General features: G+C 46.8%; 1 pseudogene; it reads right to left on the bottom strand.

Moving 5' to 3' along the window:
* Positions 1 to 6,486: 6,486 nt before the first annotated feature.
* Positions 6,487 to 22,288, bottom strand: part of LOC123157949 (homeobox-leucine zipper protein ROC6-like) — a 57,382-nt pseudogene continuing 41,580 nt past the window's right edge.

Here is a 22,288-nt window from a genome sequence, read left to right as displayed (position 1 = left end):
AGGAAAAGGTTCAAGTTTGAGGCGTTCTGGGTCAAGGCGGAGGGATTCATGGAAACAGTACAGGCGGCTTGGGACTCCACCCCTGTGGCCTCGAACGACTATCTTACGCTCCAGAACAAGCTGAGGGCCACGGCGGTTAGTCTTCAGAAGTGGAGCAACCGTTGGATTGGTAATGTAAAGTTACAGATATCCATTGCATTGGAGGTGATAAAGCAGCTAGACGTTGCCATGGAATCAAGACAGCTAGCAGACGCAGAGAGGGATTTGAGGCGACGCTTAAAGAGGAAGCTGTTAGGGCTATGCTCACTGGAGAGAACTATCGCAAGACAACGCTCCAGGCTACTGCAGCTCCGAGAAGGGGATGGGAGCACGAGGCTTTTCCATCAACAAGCTAGTCACAGGCAGCGGAAGAATGTACTCAAATCGGTGAAATACAATGGGGCTATTCACTCAGGGCAGGAAGAGGTGGCGTCCGCGGTGGATGCGTACTACGGCAGGGCTTTCGGCACCGTGGAGCCGCGGAGTTACACACTAAACCTACAGGGGCTAGACCTGCCGCATCTGGACCTATCACAGTTGGAGGTGGCTTTCACTATGGAGGAAGTGGAAAACGTGATTAAGGATATGCCCCCGGATAGGGCGCCAGGGCCGGATGGGTTCACGGGCCGGTTCTATGCAAAGTGTTGGAACATTATTAAGGTAGATTTCATGAAGGCCATGGATTGCTTCTACAATGGAGACATGAGGGGATTGGCGGCTATCAACAAATCTTTGGTGACATTATTGCCTAAGATGGATGGTGCTTTGGACGTGGGTGACTTCAGGCCGATCAACCTCGTGCATGGGGCTATCAAAATTTTTGAGAAGGTGCTTGCTTGTCGCTTGGTGGTGCACCTTCCGCAGTTGGTTGGAAACCACCAGAGCGCTTTTGTGAAAGGTCGATCGCTGCATGACAACTTCATGTTGGTTCAAAGTATGGCCCGAAGGCTGAATGCCCTGAGGATGCCCTCGGTGCTTCTAAAGTTAGATATTTCGAAGGCCTTCGATTCGGTGCGGTGGCCGTTCTTGCTTGAGGTGATGCAACAAATGGGGTTTGGCCCTCGGTGGAGATCCTGTATCTGTGGAATCCTTTCAACATCCACCACCAAAGTCATGGTAAATGGAGACCCCGGCGACACCATCTATAACTGCAAGGAGCTGCGACAAGGGGATCCGATATCGCCGATGCTATTCATTCTTACTATGGAACCGTTGCAGAGGTTGTTTCAGAGGGCCACGACTAGTGGTGTGTTGGAGCCCTTGGCACATACAGGTATGAGGCAGCGCTTGTCTATATTTGCTGATGATGTGGTGGTGTTCATCAAGCCCAAGTCCACGGAGCTAAACATATGCAAGAACATTCTGGAAATGTTTGGAGAGGCTTCGGGCTTGAGGATAAACATGGGCAAATCGGTGGCCCTACCGATAAGATGCAATGATCAGGAGGCAGGTACGGTGTGTCATCGGCTGGGATGCCCGAGAGGGGCTTTTCCAATTAAGTACCTTGGGCTGCCGCTGACCTTGAGGAAGCAGTCCGCGGCACAAATGCAGTTTCTAGTTGATCAGATGGCAAATTGTCTGCCTAAGTGGAAAGCGGCTCTAATGCCGAAGAGTGGGCGGCTTACATTGGTGAAGTCTGTGCTCTGTGCCATGCCCATCCACGCCATGATGGCGCTCGACTTACCAAAGAAGACGATTGCGGCAATGAACAAAGTGTGTAGAGGCTTCCTATGGTGCAGAAGAGCGGAAGCTAACGGAGGGAACTGTGCGGTTGCTTGGGATTCGGTGTGTGCGCCGAAGTGGGCTGGTGGCTTAGGGATACCTAACCTTAGATGGCTGAATGTGGCCATGCAAGCCAGGTGGGCATGGCTCACAAGAGTGGACACGAGTAGACCTTGGAGCGAGTTCAAGATCAAGATCCCCAAAGAAGCTAAGTTACTTGTCCAGGCGGCTATGAGGAGTGAAGCAAACTGTGGTCTCCATACACTTTTTTGGGAGGATCGTTGGCTAGATGGTATGCGGATACAAGAGATTGCTCCAACAATATATGGTATGATCCCAAGGCGGACCAGATTGACGAGATCAGTCGCCCAGGCTGTGCAAAATGGGTCTTGGGCATCGGATGTTGGCCCGAATATTGGTGAGGGAGCATTGCAGGAGTACTTACAGCTTTGGATCAAAGTAAGCACGTGGGAGCAGCAGGCGGATGGGCCGGACTTGGTCGGTTGGTCATGGGAGACCAACGGCCGTTTCTCGGTGCGCTCGGCTTACGCGGCAAAATTTTGGGGACGGACGGTTGAGCCTATGGCAGAGCTGACCTGGAAGTCTCACGCCCCAGCTACCTGCAAGTTTTTTGCTTGGCTTGCCTTAAGAAACAGGTGTTGGACCTCTGACAGACTGGCGAGGAGAGGCCTCCCACACCAGGATGCATGCCCCTTATGCGACCAGGAGGACGAAACGATTGATCATGTGCTACTGACGTGCGTCTTTGCCAGGTCAGCGTGGGCTGCAGTATGTGAGGCGCTGGGCATGCTGGACTGGACTCCGACTGCACACGATTCCTTAGCCATCTGGCTTGCGGAGAAGCATGGGACTAACGGCTGGCACAAGAAGGATCTTCATACGGTTTTCTTGCTGACTTTGTGGGAGTTGTGGAAGCATCGCAATGCTATTATGTTTGATGGGGCATCACCTTCGTTAGGTGTTTTACTAGGTAGAGTAAGGTCGGAAGGAAGAATGTGGTCTATTGCCGGCAAGTTTAAGAGAGACATGGACCCCTTCTTCCTTCGGCTTGAACGGTGGGCTAGTAGTGAGGATTAGGAGTGTTGTAATATGAACCTTGGAACTATGATGGAGGCACTCTTTGCCTTTCTTCTATAATATATAATATGCACACTCGTGCATATTTGAGAAAAAAAATTAATTTACAGAGGGAGTACCTTTTTTCTTTTGGGGGAATCGTCACTTACCTTGAACTGTATCTATCGCCGTAGTCGTCGACGATTTTTTTCTCTTTAAGTTTTTTCAGCAGTCAAAATGAAAAGATTAAATAAGCATAGATAAAGAAATACCTAGACCAGATTTTGCATGTTCACGGTGGGAAGGGTAGGAATCCACGAGAAAAGGTCGAAGCGAGAGAAAGACGCGTCCATCCACCAGTCCCTTTCAGCCAGCAACATATTCCCAATACTAAAACCATTATTCACATTTCAGAAAATCGCTGCCCCGTGCTACCCAGAGAGAGAAGTTTAGAGAGAGAAAGAGAAATCAAGACAGCGATCGAGTTGATGTGAAGGCACCTCCATCTCGTGTCATCTCGCCATGAGCTGCGAAATCATGGATTCCGCGTGCTTATATCGTGATAAATCGTAACGGGAAAGATGAGTTTGTTGGAAGAAACTCGGACCCAACGTGCCTTGTTTCTTTATGCTCTGATTGCGACGTCGATTACCAGTAATCGTTCGTTGTTTAATGAAGCCGTCCTGGGAAAGGGATAGATAACCTAGGGCTAGAAAAGAGCAGATGACCGGCGATTCAGGCAGAGCCATCGACGTGGACATCCTCCCACCCGACATCACCCCCACCCGACTCTTTCTCTCAGCGCAACTCTCAAAACGGATGTCTGTTCTATTTGGATTTTGTCAAGTTTGTCCGTTTGATGCAGAAAAATGTACTCCCTCCATTTCTAAATGTAAGTCTTTATAAAGATTTCACTGTTGGACTACATACAGAGCAAAATGAATGAATCCACACTTAAAATGCATCTATATACATCCGTATATAGTTTATAGTGGAATCTCTAGAAAGATTTATATTTAGGAACGCAACGAGTATAATCTTGTCCGGTTTTAGACGTCCGCCGCTCTGCGCACCCAACCGGCCGCTCCATTCCAACTTTTCTGCCGACGCCTGTGCCATCACCGCTAACGCCCCGGGTGCCCTCGCGCAACCCGTGCAGCGGCACCAGCTACATCTCGCAGCGGTAGCGTGTGCTGGCCTGCCGCGCTTGCGCTCCGCCTCGCCTGCTCGCGCCCGCCCGCCTGCGCCCTCCCCGCCTCGTCGCGAGCTCGTGCCGCCGGCGCGTGCCTCGCTCATGTCCTTCCTGCGCCTTCTCCGCAGCGGCCTGCCGCGCGGGCCCACGTCTGCCCGCGCCGCGCCCGCCTGCCCACGCTCGTCGTAGCCAGCTCGTCTGCTCGTCCGCCGCTGCGCTCGCCAGGACTGCCGGGGACGAGCGCCAGCGGGGACTGCAACTGCTGCTGCTCCTGCGAGGTGTGCGAGCAGGGAGAGGCCGGCATCGCCAACGACTACAGCACCGTGGGTGGGTTGGTGAGAGAGAGAGAGAGAGAGAGTGGGAGGTGGGTGATATGTGGGTCAGCCCCGGACCAGCGTGGACGCACGGGCGCAGAAAACGTCCGCTTGTGTTAGTTTCAGACGCAAAGCCAAACCGACTTTGCGCCAAGATGGGGCGAGCCGGACCATAAACGGACGGATTTTACGGATAGGGGCGCGTGTTGGGCCGTCTTGTATGTCCGCTTACCCCCAAATGGACAGACCCAAACGATTTGGGGTCCTGCACTAGAGTAGCCCTCACCACGCGCATCATTCAAACAACCAGAGTCCTCAAATTACATCTGGAAACATCCAGCACAGCTGCCCCCAACATTTGCACAAACCACAGCGTAAGACATAAAATTACATTGAAGCCCTTCTAGGTCCTTGTGTCAATGGGCTATCGTCTTCAACGCCGGCCGCTCCTCCGTCATGCACTCTTTCTTCTTCTGTACTGTTGTCCCTAAAGGAAGATTGCGTGCATACGCCACCACCATTGTAGGTGAGTATCACATGTGTGCCACCCAACGGACGCGATCTAGGAACCGGTTCCAACACATCGGCCAGGAAACGCAAGCCAAAATCTTAACCGCCGCAAGGAACGGAGGAAGGAGAACACCATGTACAGAGTCGGTGACGAGGAAGAAGAAGCTGCCCATCAGGTCAAGGCTTCCCTCGCCCGCCATCGCGGCTAATGGCAACTAAGTTTTTGAATGAATATTTACTAAATTATGTTACCTTGGGCCATCTGGTTATCCTTATCCCTTGAGGGATAGCCAGAAAACGAGATGCCCCATAAGAACAAGAGAGTAGTGGATATGATGGGAACTAAAGCAGGGCTAAAGCATTTTCAAAGGGTCCAGATTCACCAATGGCATTTCTGATACTTAATAGTCCCTCCGTCCCAAAATTCTTGTCTTAGATTCGTTTAGATACAGATGTATCTAATACTAAAACGTGACTTGATACATCTGTATTTAAACAAATCTAAGACAAGAGTTTTGGGACGGAGGGAGTAGTATAGAAACACAAACTTTGCTTCAGATATGAAATCCTTGTTATATGTGTACTATGTGGGCCGAGCCAAAATAAGATACATGCATAATACCCCCGACTGTTCCTTCGACCCTAGGATGGTAAAACCATGCACCCTTTAGCCACCTATATAAGGAGAGGCCAGGGGTGCTCCCTAGAAACACATGATTGCGCAAGGTTTGCCCCCTCTCTCTTCCTCGTTCTCTTCTTGGAAATTTTTCCTCTGTCGAAAGGCTGCTCGACCTCCACCCTAGTTCTCCAGCATAGCTACCTGCTGGTCTGGTGCTCTCTATAGAGGCATTATACATTCGGTGCTTGACCTACAGATCAATTTGAGGGACTAATTCTCACTGATGTGAGGTATAACCTAGTTGTGGGAATATGTATCAAGATGCCTCACAAAGTCACCTCTCTAACACATTTACATTGGTAAGCAATCTAGTGTAGATCCAATCGTAATTGCATCTTCATAGTGACGATGGGATGATTAGTAGGCGCATTTTGTTTTCTACTATGTTTCCAAACACAAAGAATGTGCCCCTTGCCCCAGCTGTTGAGAAGGCAAGTTCTTCATCCGCGAAGCTTTCCACTCCGCCTCCTCTGAAGAAGTCAACACTTCCCTCTGCCTCCTTATCGAAGAAAAGTAAGGCTCCAGAGAGTGAAGCTAAAAAGAGAAGGCTTCAGAACCCGTTGAGAAGCCAACAAAAAAGAAGCAAAGTGACAGTGTCACTATAAATGAGCCAATTTTTTTCCGCCATTGGCCTCAATGCCACCTCTTGTGTCGATCGTTTGGCACAAAACATGAAGAAAACCCGAAGATTCCGCCTATTAAAAGATGGATGAAGAAATTGTCGCCTTTGATGACACTACTCTTATGGTATCATTGCCTCACCCTACAGAAACTGAAGAAGTTGCAGGTAAAGAAAGCGAGCATGTGGATATTAGAGATGCCCCAAAATCAAGAATTCATGGTGACTATTAGGCTCAAGAACATTCAAATTCTCCTCTCCACACCACCCCTCATGTGGAATCTTCTGAATTGCCCTTTGACATTGTGCCTATTCAACTTGAATTAGATAAGCATCAATCTCCATTGCAAAGGATTTGCATGTCCCAGTTCTCCCCCCGTATCTCCGTCGGCCAGTGTTCTTCAAGAAGCTGACCCCGCCACTACAGAAGAATAAGAAAGAGTAACTACATCAATTGTTGAAGAAAATGTTGATGATGTAGATGAAGAAAAATATTGTAGTTCCATAGCACATTTGTTGCTTAGGTGGCAGTGCATGATACTCTTATGACACTCCCGCTACGGGAGGTCCAATACTGGGTGGTAGATCAGGTGGTGACTCGATTTTTTGGATAAGCTCAGTGTGAAGGCTCGGTCCATCCGAAAGTGCATGTCCAGACCGTAGCTCATATGCATATGAGGTGAGAGGTGAAATCCCCAAAAAAGTGAAACAAAATGAATTTTTTGAATCTTTTTATACCAAAGATGGTCGTGTGCTCTATCCACATGCACATTTCTGAGAAGAAATGACATATGTGGTGATCTGGACAAAACAACCAGTCCCCCAAAATGATTTTGAAATGACATGTTCAAAACATCTTTCTTTCCGGAGCATCGCAAATGAACTTCTTCACGAAAATTTGCATGTACATAGAACACTTGATCGAATTTATTACTCCATCCTATCCATACTAATACTATAAAGTTGTATTAAGTGTGCGTCTATTAATATGAATCGGAGGGAGTACCATTTTTCTTAGCTCGGGAGCCAAAATCCATGTCCTGGTCCATCAACAATTTTCCAATAAAAGATCTCCCTGCAGTGATTTTAACTAAAAAGTTAAAAGCACGAGGGGTCCTAGAACTTGTCCGAGATGTGATGATTTGGTCCTACAACTTGCAAAATGACCCTACCCGGTCCCAGAACTTGCACCCAATGTGCAACTTTGGTCCTGGACCAATCACAGAGCGACAACTAGACTCGTCGGGCCCGAGCCGGTCAGCGCACACGTTTTTGCAAATACCCCCTGCCTTCTCCTTCCCCGTGCCGCGCGTCTCTGCTGAAACTGAATCGGGTTGGTTACGGGAGAGTGGGACGGACGGGTTGGTTACGTACCTTGGCGTAGCCATTCTGCATGTCCTCGACGATGCAGCCGAAAGGGAGGAGGTAGCAAGCCATGTATCCTGCCGGGCCGGCGCCGGTGCTGGAGTCGGGGCGGAGGATGCCGTCCACCGACACGTCAACGATGGCCCACATCCCGTCGGCGTGCTGCTTGCAGAAGTGCAGGGACGTCACCTGCCTGATCGGCACCAGTGACGACAGCACCTGCAGCTCCGCGCGCATCTGCACACAACGTAATGTCAGTACGTCGCGCGAGTGAGCTTATGCTAGGCACGAGCAAGGACGGTCGTGGTCACCAGTTGGATTGAGTCGTTGTAGGTGCCGCCCATGTCGCTCGAGATGATCGCCAATGTGCTCGCCCTTGCCACCACGCACGGGAACATCTCAGACCACGGGGCCTACAACATTGCACTGATTAGCTCTTGTGTTTCTGCATGAAGCGCTGCTAGTATCCATGTTGATGGAAATGCGCATCTTGTTCATGAGGCTGTTGACGAGATCGACGTTGTTGATGATGGCGATGCCGACCTCGCGGGTGGCCTCTGAAGGAAATATGCTCTAGAGGCAATAATAAAGTTATTATTTATTTCCTTATTTCATGATAAATGTTTATTATTCATGCTAAAATTATATTAACCAGAAACTTAGTATATGTGTGAATACATAGACAAAACATAGTGTCCCTAGTATGCCTCTACTTGACTAGCTCGTTAATCAAAGATGGTTATGTTTCCTAACCATAGACGTGTGCTGTCATTTGATGAACGAGATCACATCATTAGTAGAATGATGTGATGGACATGACCCATACGTTAGCTTAGCATTATGATCGTTACAGTTTCATTGCTACTGCTCTCTTCATGACTTATACATGTTCCTCAGACTATGAGATTATGCAACTCTCGAATATCGGAGGAACACTTTGTGTGCTACCAAACGTCACAACATAAATGGGTGATTATAAAGGTGCTCTACAGGTGTTTTCGAAGGTGTTTGTTGGGTTGGCATAGATTGAGATTAGAATTTGTCACTCCTTGTTTCAGAGAGGTATCTCTGGGCCCTCTCGTTAATACTCATCACTATAAGCCTTGAAAGCATTGTGACTAATGAGTAGTTGCGGGATGAAGTATTACGGAACTACTAAAGAGACTTGCCGGTAACGAGATTGAACTAGGTATGATGATACCGACAATCGAATCTCGGGCAAGTAACATACCGATGACAAAGGGAACAACGTATGTTGTTATGTGGTTTGACCGATAAAGATCTTCGTAGAATATGTAGGAGCCAATATCAGCATCCAGGTTCCGCTATTGGCTATTGATCGGAGATGTGTCTCGATCATGTCTATATAGTTCTCGAACCCGTAGGGTCCGCACGCTTAACGTTCGATGACGATTTGTATTATGAGTTATGTGTTTTGATGACCGAAGTTTGTTTGGAGTCCTGGATGAGATCACGGACGTGGCGAGGAGTCTTGAAATGGTTTAGACGTAAATATTGATATATTGGAAGGCTAATTCGGACATCGAAAAGGTTCCGAGTGAGTCAGGTATTTTTCGGAGTACCGGGGAGTTACGGGAATTCACCGGGAGAAATAATGGGCCTTATTGGGCCATACGGGAAATAGAGGAGGCAGGCCAAGGGGAGGTGGCGTGCGCCCCCCTATGGGTCCGAATTGGACTAGGGGAAGGGCGCGGCGCCCCCCTTGCCCTTTCCTACTCCCTCTCTCCTTCCTTCTCTCCTACTCCTAAAAGGGAAAGGATTCCTACTAGGACTTGGAAGTCCTAGCAGGACTCCATACACTTGACGCGCTCCTAGGGGGCCGGCCTCTCTCCCTCCCTCCTTTGTATACGGGGGCAGGGGGCACCCCAAGGACACACAAGTTTATCTTTTAGCCGTGTGCGGTGCCCCCCTCCATAGTTACACACCTCGGTCATATCGTTGTAGTGCTTAGGCGAAGCCCTGCGCCGGTAACTTCATCATCACCGTCACCACACCGTCATGCTGACGAAGCTCTCCCTCGGCCTCAACTGGATCAAGAATACGAGGGACGTCATCGATCTGAACGTGTGCTGAACACGGAGGTACCATATGTTCGGTGATTGGATCGGTTGGATCTCGAAGACGTTCAACTACATCAACAACATTAACTAAACGCTTTCGCTTTCGGTCTATGAGGGTACGTGGACACACTCTCCCCTCTCGTTGCTATGCATCACCTAGATAGATCTTGCGTGATCATAGGAATGTTTTTAAAATTACCGCGTTCCCCAACAGTGGCATCAGAGCCGGGCCTATGCGTAGATGTATTATGCACGAGTAGAACACAAAGAGTTGTGGGCGATAATAGTCATACTGCTTACCAACATGTCGTACTTTGATTCAGCGGTATTGTTGGATGAAGCGGCCCAGATCGACATTACATGACCGCTTTCATGAGACTGGTTCTACCGACGTGCTTCGCACACAGGTGGCTAGTGGGTGTTTGTTTCTCCAACTTTAGTTGAATTGAGTTTGACTACGCCCGGTCCTTGTTGAAGGTTAAAACATCACACTTGATGAAAAATCATTGTGGTTTTGATGCGTAGGTAAGAACGGTTCTTGCTAGAAGCCCGTAGCAGCCACGTAAAACTTGCAACAACAAAATAGAGGACGTCTAACTTGTTTTTGCAGGGCTTGCTGTGATGTGATATGGTCAAGACATGATGATATATAAATTGTTGTATGAGATGATCATGTTTTCTAAAAGTTATCGACAACTGGCAGGAGCCATATGGTTGTCGCTTTACTGTATGAAATGCAATCTCCATGTAATTGCTTTACTTTATCACTAAGCGGCAGCAATAGTCATAGAAGCAATAGTTGGCGAGATGACAATGATGCTGCGATGGAGATCAAGGTGTCAAGCTGGTGACGATGGTGATCATGACGTTGCTTTGGAGATGGAGATCAAAGGCACAATATGATGATGGCCATATCATATCACTTATATTGATTGCATGTGATGTTTATCTTTTATACATCTTATTTTGCTTAGTACGGCGGTAGCGTTATAAGACGACCCCTTACTAAATTTCAAGGTATAAGTGTTCTCCCTGAATATGCACCATTGCTACAGTTCATCGTGCCAACACACCACATGATGATCGGGTGTGATAAGCTCTACGTTCACATACAACGGGTGCAAGCCAGTTTTGCACACGCAGAATACTCAGGTGAAACTTGACGAGCCTAGCATATGTAGATATGGCCTCAGAACACTTGAGACCGAAAGGTCGAGCGTGAATCATATAGTAGATATGATCAACATAGAGATGTTCACCATTGAAAACTACTCCATCTCACGTGATGATTGGACATGGTATAGTTGATATGGATCACATGATCATTTAGATGACTAGAAGGGATGTCTATCTAAGTGGGAGTTCTTAAGTAATTTGATTAATTGAACTTTAATTTATCATGAACTTAGTCCTGATAGTATTTTGCAAATTATGTTGTAGACCAATAGCTCACGTTGTAGCTTCCCTATGTTTTTATATGTTCCTAGAGAAAACTAAGTTGAAAGATGATAGTAGTAATGATGCGGACTGGGTCCGTAATCTGAGGTTTATCCTCATTGATGCGTAGAAGAATTATGTCCTTGATGCACCGCTAGGTGACAGACCTATTGCAGGAGCAAATGCAGACGTTATGAACATTTGGCTAGCTCAATATGATGACTACTTGATAGTTTAGTGCACCATACTTTACTACTTAGTACCAGAACTTCAAAAATATTTTTAACGCTACAGATCATATGAGATGTACCAAGAGCTGAAATTGGTATTTCAGACCGATGCCTCGTGCCAAGAGGTATGAGACCTCGGGAAAATACCTCACCTATAATATGGAGGAGAATTGCTCAGCTAGTGAGCCTGTACTCAGAATGTCTGGGTACTACAATCACTTGAATCAAGTGGGAGTTAATCTTCCAGATAAGATAGTGATTGACAAAGTTCTCTAGTCACCATCACCAAGTTACTAGAACTTCTCGATGAACTATGGTATGCAAGGGATGACGAAAACGATTCTCGAGCTCTTCATGATGCTGAAATTGATGAAGGTAGAAATCAAGAAAAAGTATCAAGTGTTGATTGACAAGACCACTAGTTTCAAGAAAAGGGCAAAGGAAAGAAAGGGAACTTCAAATAGAATGGCAAGCAAGTTGTCACTCCCGTGAAGAAGCCCAAAGCTAGACCTAAGCTTGGAACTGAGTGCTTCTACTGCAAAGGAAATGGTCACTAGAAGCGGAACTACCCCAAATATTTGGTGGAAAAGAGGGATGGCAAAGTGAACAAAGGTATATTTGATATATAGGTTATTGATGTGTACCTTGCTAGTGTTCATAGTAGCCCCTGGGTATTCGATACTTGTTCGGTTGCAAAGATTAGTAACTCGAAGCAGGAGTTACAGAAATAGAGACTAGTTAAGAATGAAGTGACGATGTATGTTGGAAGTGGTTCCAAGATTGTATGATCATCATCGCACACTCCCTATACTTTCGAGATTAGTGTTGAACCTAAATAAAATTTATTTGGTGTTTACGTTAAGCATGAATATGATTAGATCATGTATATTGCAATACGATTATTCATTTAAGACAAAGAATAATTGTGATTCTAATTACATGAATAAAACCTTCTATGGTCATACACCCAATGTTGATGGTTTATTAAATCTCGATCGTGGTAATACACATATTCATAATATTAATGCCAAAAGATGCAAAGTTGATAATGATAGTGCAACTTATTTGTGGCACTGCCGTTTAGGTCATATTGGTGTAAAGCGCATGAAGAAACTCCATGCTGATGGACTTTTGGAATCACTTGATTATGAATCACTTGATGCTTGCGAACCATGCCTCATGGGCAAGATGACTAAGACTCTGTTATCTGGAACAATGGAGCGAGCAACTGACTTATTGGAAATAATACATACTGATGTCTGTGGTCCGATGAGTGTTGAGGCTCGCGGCGGGTATCGTTATTTTCTGACCTTCACAAATCATTTGAGAAGATATGGGTATATCTACTTGATGAAACATAAGTCTGAAACATTTGAAAAATTCAAAGAATTTCAGAGTGAAGTGGAAAATCATCGTAACAAGAAAATAAAGTTTCTATGATCTGATCGTGAAGGCAAATATTTGAGTTACGAGTTTGGTCTTCATTTGAAACAATGCAGAATAGTTTCACAACTCACGCCACCCGGAACACCAAAGCGTAATGGTGTGTCCGAACGTCGTAACCACACTTTATTTGATATGGTGCGATCTATGATGTCTCTTACCGATTTACCACTATCGTTTTGGGGTTATGCATTAGAGACAGCTGCATTCACGTGAAATAGGGCAACATCGAAATTTGTTGAGAAGATGCCTTATGAACTGTGGTTTGGCATGAAACCAAAGTTGTCATTTCCTAAAGTTTGGGGCTGCGATGCTTATGCGAAAAAGCTTCAACCTGATAAGCTCGAAGCCAAATCGGAGAAATGCGTCTTCATAGGATACCCAGAGGAAACTGTTGGGTACACCTTCTATCACATATCTGAAGGCAATATATTCGTTGCTAGGAATGGATCCTTTCTAGAGAAGGAGTTTCTCTCGAAAGAAGTGAGTGGGAGAAAAGTAGAGCTTGATGAGGTAATTTTACCTTCTCCCGAATTGGAAAGTAGTTCATCACAGAAATCAGTTCCAGTGATTCCTACACCAATTAGTGAGGAAGCTAATGATGATGATCATGAAACTTCAGATCAAGTTACTACAAAACCTCGTAGGTCTTCCATAGTACGGTCCGCACCAGAGTGGTACGGCAATCCTATTCTAGAAGTCATGTTACTAGACCATGATGAACCTACGAACTATGAGGAAGCGATGATGAGCCCAGATTCCATGAAATGGCTTGTGGCCATGAAATCTGAGATGGGATCCATGTATGAGAACAAAGTGTGGACTTTGGTGGACTTGCCCGATGATCGGCAAGCCATAGAAAATAAATGGATCTTCAAGAGGAAGATGGACGCTGATAGCAGTGTTACTATCTACAAAGCTCGACTTGTCGCAATAGGTTTTTGACAAATTTAAGGTGTTGACTACAATGAGATTTTCTCAACCGTAGCGATGCTTAAAGTCCGTCCGAATCATGTTAGCAATTGTCATATTTTATGAAATATGGCAAATGGATATCAAAACCGCATTCCTTAAGTGGACATTTCTTAAAGAAGAGTTGTATATGATGCAACCATAAGGTTTTGTCGATCCAAAGGGTGCTAACAAAGTGTGCAAGCTCCAGCGATCCATTTATGAACTGGTGCAAACCTCTCAGAGTTGGAATAAACTCTTTGATAGTGTGATCAAAGCATATGGTTTTATACATGTAACGCCCCTATGTAATGATGCTACAGTAACCCTTGGGGTTAAGTTAATCTTTTTGCTAAACAAGTGTTTGATCATCATCGTCTAATACCTCTTTCAAATTCCAGTTGAATTCAATTGCAAATTGTGATGAAATTCAACTTTGCTCAAACATGAAAACTAAAATGTTCATCATTTAGCATAAATTCCAAAATAAATGGATGTTAAGGAAAACAACATCACCCTTATGTAAAGATGAACTGTATCAATTAAATCAGTACCAATTCAGCCTTTTTAAATGCTATCCCATTTATGAAAAATCCATCTGATTTCACTTTGCCATTGTGGCAGTGTCAAATATTGCTAGATAGTTTTGTGGCTTAGTTCCACATTTTTCTAAAATGTCTGGTGGCCCACAAAAATCCTTTTCTATCTCTGTTAATAAATAAAAGAAACAGAAAAACTTAACAAGAGAAAAGGCCAGAGGCCACTTACCTGTTGGAGGCCCAAGCCGGTCCAGGCAGCCCAGCAGGCCTCCTCCACCTAATTTTCCCTCCAAGTCATCGTCCCCGTGGACGACCGCGCCTCCACCGGTCACAGCGCGACACCGCGACACTACAGCCACCGCCGAGAGGATAAGAGTGCCCCTCTGGCTCCTCGAGTTCTTCCCCACCTACCTCCACCCACTTTCCCTCCCCTTTCCTCCCTCGCTCGCCTCTCTCTCATTTTGGATCAGAGCTGAGCGTCACGATCGCCGTGGCTCTGGAATCGCCATGGCCACCCTCCTCCCCGAGCTGTGCCAAGGCGTCCAGGAGGACCGGCGCCCTTGTCCTCGTCCTTCCCGAGTACTAGGACGAGCCGGACCGCTCCACAGCTCGCCGACATCGCCGTCCTTCCACGCACGCGCTCCTCACCTCCCTGAGTCGCCCCGAGCCCCTTGTGAGCTCACCGGCCCCTGCTTTCCCCCTTCTTTCCATACCGTAGTAGCCACCACCGTCGTGCCCGCCCGCGCTTGTCCGCGGTCGTCTCCGACCACGACCGTGGTGCTCCCTATCGTCGCTAATTACCGCACCCCGTCCGCAACCCGAACACACCCGCACGCGCCTTGATCTCCTCAACCGCGCCCCTGCCCACTGGTGCCTCCGCCCCATGCCCGCGTGCTGCTAGCGCCGCCTGCGCGTCGCTCTGGCCACCCGGTGCCTCCTGCTGCTTCTACCGCTGCTCCTACCGGCGGCTCGCACGCGCCCACCGCTGCAGGCCGCGACCAGCGCGCCAGCCGCCCTCACGCACGGACTTGCCTGGCCCGTCCTCCGTCGTCGCCACTTTCGCTTCCACTGCTCGATGCCGGCGCCGCCCTAGCTGCTGCCGCGGCCACCCCAAGGCGCGGCTCGTCGCCCCCAGTTGAACGCGCCCTCCCGCGCGTCATATGGACGCCAGGGGGCGAATCCCACCTGACTCCGGCGTAGATCCACCGCGGGGGAGGCTCGCCGGACCTCTCTCCGGCGCCACATCGACGTGGCCAGCCTGGCCCCCCATGGGTCGCTGACGGGTGGCCCCCGACTACCCTTTGACCAGTTCACCGAGGTTAACTCTAACTGGGTAGTCCCTAGTCACCGACTAGTGGGCCCCGCCTCTAATTCTAATAAATTAGTTAATGCAACTAATTTAATCTAACTAATCACTAACAGGTGGGACCTACTAGCTAATTAACTTAGTTTAGTTAAATTAACCTCTCCTAACTAGTCTAATCACTGACCAGTGGGACCCACTGGACAACTTTGACTAATCAGCATGTCTGTTGACTTGTTGATGTCATGCTTACATCAAGGTGACGTCACAATTCCTTTTTTGTTAATTTAAATAATTTAAGATATTGCTATAATCTTTGAAAATTCTTAGAATTTAAACCGTAGCTCGGATCGAAAAACTTTATACATGAAAGTTGCTCAGAAGAACCCAATGAATCCGAATACGTTGTCCGTTCACCTGTCACGTGCCCCTAGCATGCTGAACATGGAATCGTCCCCTCTCTTTCACTTGTCCGGAATCTGCCTAATGCCAGGAATTCATCCTCAGATGTTTTTCCCCTCCGTCTGCAACGTGTAGTACTATGTTAGGTCGACTCCAGTTCTACATATCGTCATGTCATGCTTAGTGATAAATCTGTTTGCTCTGTTATTTATTATGTTCCCCTTCTGTACTTCTTTCCGGTAGACCCCGAGACCGATGATGCCCCTGTGATCGACTACGTCCCTGACGACCAGACCCTTTCCGCAGAGCTTCCATGCAAGCACCTCCCCTTTGAACATTCTGATATCGCCTATTCTCTTCTCTCTAATGCTTGCATTAGAAATTGCTGCTGCTACTGCTTTACCTATTCTGATGCATAGCCTGATCTTGTAACCTGCTATTGTTACCTACCTGTTGATCCTAAACTGCTTAGTATAGGCTGTGTAGAGACCCATCAGAGACCCCACTTTATCCCGACTGCCCCGCTAGATTATCAGAAGACCCGATCAACGAGATCGAAGACCAGCCCCCGGCACCGCACATCACTTTCCCCTTAGTTGCTCGACACTACTGGGTTACTACCGAGTGCCGAGGGTGATACCTCATCAGCACTTCTGATGTTAACCTTGTAGGTTAGTTCATCGGTTATGGTTATCGAGGGTGATTCCTCCTTCTCCACTCCTGATAACGACACTGTCGTGCAACTCCACAAGAGTGGACCTCGAGGGTGATTCCTCCTTCGTTCACCTTGACAATAACATTAGGTGGATTTCCATCGGGCGTGATCCCCCAGGGTTCCCCTTGGTGTTAGACGCACGGTTACTATGGTTACTATGATTTTACACCGAACCATGATACTAAAGACGGGTTGGCCCCGAGGGCTACCCGCGTGAGCTTAATTGCGAGTGATGTGGAGTCGGGTTGACCTGGAAGGTGCCCGCAAGATAACTACATGGCATGGCCGGGCATTCTTAGCCCTTGCCGCAAATCCTCGAGACGGGGCGACGGGGTCACATCAATTGTGAGTCTCTGCTCATTACCGCGCGCTCCTAATCCACTACGATTTGGATATTTGATCCGAGGGGCCTCTGGCCTGATAGCACTAACCATCATGTGGGCATAGTATGGGCATTCTGCATCGTATGCATGAGCCGAAGCTTAATAGATGTCAGCGTCTTAGTGGCGCGCGCCAGGTTGGACTGGAACGCCTCACCTTGTATAAGGGGGCTAGGTCTGCTCACCGGCCGCCCACGCAACATGCAGGAGTTCCTAGGGCGATGGCCCAAGACCCCTGGGGGCATAGGTTTAGTCCGGTGTGCTAACCTCTCCATTAGGCCTATGTCGGGTTGTGGCGTATCATTTGGCCGAGGCCGGGCGTGAGCTAGAAAAGTGTGTCCAGCCGGAGTTAATCGATCGTGGTGGGTAAGTTGGTGCACCCCTGCAGGGAAGAAAACATCTATCGACAGCCTGTCCTACGGTAACGGATACTTGGAGTTGTATGCCGATCGATACAACTAGAACTGGATACTTGAGATGAGCAATGGATAGTATGGCTCTGGGATTGCTTTCTCGCAGGGAGTCGGGGAAGGATCTCTGGGAAAGTTGATGACACTACTACTACTTTACTTTATGCTATGAACTCTTCTAATGTTGCAAGACCACTGAAGATGCTAGTCTTTCATAGGACTAGGCTCTCCCCTCTATTCTGGCATTTCTGCAGCCGAGTCCACATATACAGCCTTCCTTTTATAATGTTGCATATGTAGTGTAGATACTTGCTTGCCGAGTACTTCAGATGAGTACTCACCTTTGCTTTGCTTTCTTTTCCCCCCATATCCGTTTGATGCAACCAGATGACAGAGCCCCTGAGACAGCTGCCACCGCCGACGACTATTACTACCCCGAGGGTGCCTGATACGTCTCCAAGTATCTATAATTTTTGATTGTTCCATGCTATTATATTACCCCTTTTGGATGTTTATGGGCTTTATTTTACACATTTATATCATTTTTGGGACTAACCTACTAATCGGAGGCCCAACCCGTATTGCTGTTTTTTTGCCTATTTCAGTATTTCGAAGAAAAGGAATATCAAATGGAGTCCAAACAGAATGAAACCTTCGGGAGCATGATTTTTGGAACGAACGTGATCCAGAGGACTTGGAGTGCAAGTCAAGAAGCAGCCGAGGCTCCCACGAGATAGGAGGGCGCCCCCTGTCTCGTGGGCCCCTCGGGCGTCCACCGACGTACTTCTTCCTCCTATATAAGCCTACGTACCCCAAAAACATCCAGGGAGCAGACAAAACACAATTTCCACCACCATAACCTTCTATATCCGCGAGATCCCATCTTTGAGCCTTCGCCGGCGTTCTGCCGGAGGGGGAATCGACCATGGAGGGCTTCTACATCAACATCCTTGCCCCTCTAATGAGTTGTGAGTAGTTTACCACAGAGCTATGGGTCCATAGTTATTAGCTAGATGGTTTCTTCTCTCTTTTTGGATCTCAATACAATGTTCTCCCCCTCTCTTGTGGAGATCTATTCGATCTAAACTCTTTTTGCGGTGTATTTGTCGAGTTCCGATGAATTGTGGGTTTATGATCAAGTTTATCTACGAATAATATTTGAATCTTCTCTGAATTCTTTTATGTATGATTGAGTTATCTTTGCGAGTCTCTTCGAATTATCAGTTTGGTTTGGCCTACTAGATTGATCTTTCTTGCCATGGGAGAAGTGCTTAGCTTTGGGTTCAATCTTGCGGTGTCCTTACCCAGTGATAGAAAGGGTTGCAAGGCACGCATTGTATTGTTGCCATCGAGGATAACAAGATGGGGTTTATATCATATTGCTTGAGTTTATCCCTCTACATCATGTCATCTTGCTTAATGCGTTACTCTGTTCTTATGAACTTAATACTCTAGATGCAGGTAGGAGTCGGTCGATGTGTGGAGTAATAGTAGTAGATGCAGGCAGGAGTCGGTCTACTTGTTGCGGACGTGATGCCTATACACATGATCATGCCTAGATAATCTCATAATTATTCGCTTTTCTATCAATTGCTCGACAGTAATTTGTTCACCCACCGTAATACTTATGCTATCTTGAGAGAAGCCACAAGTAAAACCTATGGCCCCCAGGTCTATCTCTTATCATATTTGCTTCCAATCTACTTTTATTTGCATCTTTACTTTTTGCCTTTATATTATAAAAATACCAAAAATATTTATCTTATCATACTATCTTTATTAGATCTCACTTTCGCAAGTGGCCATGAAGGGATTGACAACCCCTTTATTGCGTTGGTTGCGAGTTCTTTGTTTGTTTGTGTAGGTGAGTGGGACTTTTGAGGAGCCTCCTACTGGATTGACACCTTGGTTCTCAAAAACTGAGGGAAATACTTATGCTACTATTGCTGCATCACCCTCTCCTGTTCGAGGAAAACCAACGCAAGCTCAAGACGTAGCAAGAAGGATTTCTGGCGCCATTGCCGGGGAGGTCTTCGCTCAAGTCAAGACATACCAAGTACCCATCACAAACCCATCTCCCTCGCATTTACATTATTTGCCATTTGCCTCTCGTTTTCCTCTCCCCCACTTCACCCTTGCCGTTTTATTCGCCCTCTCTTTCCCAATCTCCTCCTCTCTTTTCGCTTGCCTTTTCTTGTTTGCTTCTGTGTTGGATTACTTGTTGCCATGGCACAAGATAATACGAAATTGTGTGATTTCTCGAATACCAATAATAATGATTTCCTTAGTACTCCGATTGCTCCTCTTAATGATGTTGAGTCTTGTGAAATCAATACTGCTTTGCTGAATCTTGTTATGAAAGATCAATTCGCCGGCCTTCCTAGCGAAGATGCCGCTACTCATCTAAAAAACTTTGTTGATTTGTGTGATATGCAAAAGAAGAAAGACACGGATAACGATATTGTCAAATTGAAGTTATTTCTGTTTTCACTTAGAGATCGTGCTAAAGTTTGGTTTTCGTCTTTGCCTAAAAATAGTATTGATTCTTGGAACAAGTGCAAAGATGCTTTTATCTCTAAGTATTTTCCTCCCGCTAAGATTATCACTCTTAGGAACGATATTATGAATTATAAACAACTTGATCATGAGCATGTTGCCCAATCTTGGGAAAGAATGAAATTGATGATTTGCAATTGCCCTACTCATGGTTTGAATTTGTGGATGATCATACAATTTTTTTATGCCGGTTTGAACTTTGCTTCTAGAAATCTCTTAGATTCGGCCGCGGGAGGCACATTTATGGAAATCACGTTAGGAGATGCTACAAAACTTCTTGATAATATTATGGCTAATTATTCTCAATGGCACACCAAAAGATCTTCTAGTAAAAAAGTGCATGCTATAGAAGAAATCAATGTTTTGAGTGGAAAAATGGATGAACTTATGAAATTGTTTGCTACTAAAAATACTCCTCTTGATCCCAATGATATGCCTTTATCTTCCTTGATTGAGAATAATAATGAATCTATGGATGTGAATTTTGTTGGTAGGAATAGTTTTGGAAACAATGCTTATAGAGGAAACTTCAATGCTAGACCGTTCCCTAGTAATTCCTCTAATAATTATGGAAATTCCTACAATAATTCTTATGGTAATTTTAATAAGATGCCCTCTGATTTTGAGAATAGTGTGAAAGAATTTATGATTTCTCAAAAGAATTTTAATGCTTTGCTTGAAGAAAAATTGCGCAAAGTTGATGATTTGGCTAGGAACGTTGATAGACTTACGCTTGATGTTGATTCTCTTAAACTTAGATATTCTCCTCCTAAGCATGATATCAATGAGTCTCTCAAAGTATTGACGAGTGCAAGGAAAGAACCACTAGATTGCGTGCTAAAAAAGATAGCTTTATAAAGGCGTGTTCTTCTAGTTTCCATGAAAATAATGATGAGGATCTTAAAGTTATTGATGCGTCTCCTATTAGATCTATGTTTTGAAATATGAATTTTGATGATTATGGGACTGATGATGACTCAACTTTGCCTAGAAGGCGTCCCAAGAATTCGGAGTTTTTAGCTCTAAATGCTAAATATGGTAAAAGTGGGATTGGAGAGGTCACAACTTTAAATAGCGTTGAACCCACTATCTCGGATTTCAAGGAATTTGATTATGATAATTGTTATTTAGAAGGTTGTATTTCCTAGTTGCAATCCGTTGTTAATTCTCCTCATGCTTATAGTCAAAATAAAGCTTTTACCAAACATATTGTTGATGCCTTGATGCAATCTTATGATGAAAAACTTAATTTGGAAGTTTCTATACCTAGAAAACTTAATGATGAGTGGGAACCTACTATAAAGATAAGAATTAAAGATTATGAGTGTTTTGCTTTGTGTGATTTGGGTGCTAGTGTTTCCATGATTCCGAAAACTTTATGTGATATTCTAGGTTTCCATAATCTTGATGATTTCTCTTTAAATTTGCACCTTGCGGATTCCACCATTAAAAAGCCTATGGGAAGGATCAATGATGTTCTTATTGTTGCAAACAGAAATTTGGTGCCCGTAGATTTTATCGTTCTTGATATAGATTGCAATCTTTCTTGCCCTATTATTCTTGGTAGTTCGCCGAGGCCCCGAGCGGCGTGCTCGGTGGGTGATTTTGTCGCCCGTGCGAAGGAGCTTGGGGGCTCCTTCGTGGTTGGTCGCCGGCGCGCCTTTGCTCCGGTGGGCATGGCGGGCGCCGCCTGGCGCCGCGGATCTGGCGACCGCCGAAGGGTGTGCATGCGGGCCCTGAGGGCCGCTCACGTGTCCTGCCGGAGGTGGGATGCCGGGATTTGGTGCTGGCTGGGCCACCTTCGGTCCCGGCGTGCTCGCCGGTGTCGACAGGGGTCGGCGGCGGCGGCGGGGCTGCCCATGCCAGGGAGCCGCGGGTCCAGGCTAGGGTTTCGGGGGAGACGACGACCGGGCCTGATCCTTTGCTGGGCCTGGCGGACTAGCCCAACTTACCAGGGCGTGGGCCGGGGGGCCCATTGGCCGACCCACCTGTCTCTTTGCCTGTGGGGGTGCAGGGGCGCTCCCCAGTGCTTGGGCCAGGCCAGCCTGGCCCAGTGGCCTCGTGCCCGCCTGTGTTTAGGCCCGGGCCCAACGCGGAGGACGACGAGCGGCCGCCCACCCCTATTTATAGGTGGTTGTGGCTGCCAAAGGGTGCCCTAGATCTTTCGCTAGGGTCTCCCGCATCCCACTCTCAAGTGCGGCGTTACGGGTATCTCGCTCGTCGCCTTCTCCGCTCCGCCCCTCCCCCCTCTCTCTCTTGCTCATTCGCCACCGCGGTGCGGATTGGATCCCGTCACGTGGAGAAGCCGCCCATGTCACCTCCGA

The sequence above is a fragment of the Triticum aestivum genome, chromosome 7B (assembly GCF_018294505.1).
Source record: "Triticum aestivum cultivar Chinese Spring chromosome 7B, IWGSC CS RefSeq v2.1, whole genome shotgun sequence".
Taxonomy (NCBI): Eukaryota; Viridiplantae; Streptophyta; class Magnoliopsida; order Poales; family Poaceae; genus Triticum; species Triticum aestivum.
Note: the sequence above shows the minus strand (reverse complement) of the source record. Positions and strands in the feature narration are given on the sequence as shown.